The following is a 2,400-nucleotide window of genomic DNA, read 5'->3' as shown; positions in this document are numbered from 1 at the left end:
CTACTGAAGTGGAAAATGATTGACAAATCAAAATAATGATAGTGCTAAAGTAAAAATAAAATAAAATAAAATAAAATAAAATAAAATAAAATAAAATAAAATAAAATAAAATAAAATTGTGATTACATAAGATTTTATTTTATTTTATTTTATTTTATTTTATTTTATTTTATTTTATTTTATTTTATTTACCTAATGTTACTATACAACAATAAGCCTGACATCGTCTTTGAAATATAAATAAATGTGACTTGAAACTGCAAAATACCCATATATTGGTGTAGACATGGCCAAAAAATGGCTGTGTGATTTTAATGAAGTGTCTATTATGCATTATCACAGCTAATGCAATTATTAATCATTTTACATTTATTCACTTGTGTATAATTGATTCTAGTTGTTTAAATAAATAAATAAATAAATAAATAAATAAATAAATAAATAAATAAATAAATAAATAAATAAAATAAAGGATGAAGGTCAAGGCTTCATTCTTATTTATAATGATTGGATTAAATAAATAAAAAATAAAAATATAATATAAATATAATTTTTTTTTTAAAAAAAAAGCTTTCCCTTGACAGAAGCTTTTTTTTCTTTTCTTTATTTATTTATTTATTTATATTTATTTTTTATTTTTTTATTTATTTATTTAGTAACTGAATTCCTCCCTCCACGGCTTATTGAGGGCTTTGTGTATTCATGTAGACCCAAGAGAATCTCAGTCTGCTATTGTATCCTGTACATCTGCTACATTACACACTGATTTTTGGTTAAAAAACACAAGAGAAAAATCTGTTCCCAAGTCCAGGAAATTACAAAAAAACATCACCACACATTCTGAGAAAAGAAAAAAAACTGTCAAAATCAAATTGGGGAGCTGGCAAATAAATGAATTAACAAGGAGTGAGTAATTAAGTAATGTTACACACATACACACACACACACACAGGCGCTCTACATGCAGACATGAACACATGCTAGTGCAAAGCAGCTGTTGGGCCCGTGGAGCTCCTGGTGGGGAGAGCGTGGTTGTGCACAGGTACCCCAGGCAGACACACACATCCACGCTAATTGCAGTAATGACTGCCACACAGACGCTAATTAAAGCCTGGTGCTGGATGGTGGTCTGCAGCCCCGGAGAGCACTGACGAGGCCTGACAGCGCACGCTGGCACACACACGCACACAACGACATAATCTCAACTCCGCAAAGAGAAAAGGAAGCACTGAGGACTGAGTAAATATTTTCACGCAGGATCCCTGTGCTGACCATATGGCACAGGGCTAATTATAATACTTTCTCTCATCTCGCTTCAAAGTGAGCCGGTGTGTTGCGCTGACCATGAACACCCGAGCATGCTCATCAGCGGGAGCGGAATTGAGGAGTTTGTGCCGTTGCTTTAATTACTGTACACATCATTCGCTATATTTTTCACTTATCTGGCAAGATGTGTAGGCTGTCAGGCATTCTGAGTTAAAGTTAAAGGATTGGGGAATATCTGTAGTGTATGTGGGTCAAATATATAAACTAGAAATTTGGCTTGGAAAAAAGAACAGGAAACTGCTGAACCCAAAATTGAAGAAGAAGAAGAAGAAGAAGAAGAAGAAGATGATGATGAAGAATTGCTTCAAGGATAATTAGAGGTTTATATTAATGAACTCATCTAATTATAGTAATAGTTTCTATAGTAACACATTGAGATGCAGATGTCCTATATAAACAAAATAAATGAATGAAAATTTTTAATTAAAAAAGGAAACTTCACCTTAGTAACATTTATTTATTTATTTATTTATTTATTTATTTATTTATATATAAAGAGTATTCATTGTCACCATTTTATAATTAGACGTTTTCCACCACATCAAAATCCAAAATGGTTTTTTTTAATGTTTGTTTTATTAATTTTAAATTTATACATTTATTTTTTTTTATTTTTTTTTATTTATTTTGTTATTTATATAAGGAATATCCATTGTCAGCATTTTGTAATTGGATTTTTTCCAACACATAAAAATCTATGTATTTTGAATTAATTTTTTTGAAATATTTGTTTTATTAATTTAAAATATTTTACATTTATTTTTTTCCCCTTTAATTAACTTCAAGGTGAGGCAGTAAGTGTTTATAGCTAACAGAAGACTTCATGTTTTTTCCCACATTTTGTCGTAGTGTGACACACCTCCTAATTTTTGATATTCTTTTGTTTATTTTATGAACTTTTGTGTTTTATGTGTTCAATTTTTTACTTTTTTTTTCTTTGATTATTTCACAGTAAGGGAAAGAGTGTTTATAGCTCACAGACAACTTTACGATCCTTGTGTGTGTTGTGTTGTTAGGGTTTTTTTGTCTAAATATCTAATGTAATGTCTTGTCACTGATGCTCAGGCTTTTGTG

The sequence above is a fragment of the Hemibagrus wyckioides genome, linkage group LG24 (assembly GCF_019097595.1).
Source record: "Hemibagrus wyckioides isolate EC202008001 linkage group LG24, SWU_Hwy_1.0, whole genome shotgun sequence".
Classification (NCBI taxonomy): Eukaryota; Metazoa; Chordata; class Actinopteri; order Siluriformes; family Bagridae; genus Hemibagrus; species Hemibagrus wyckioides.
Note: the sequence above shows the minus strand (reverse complement) of the source record.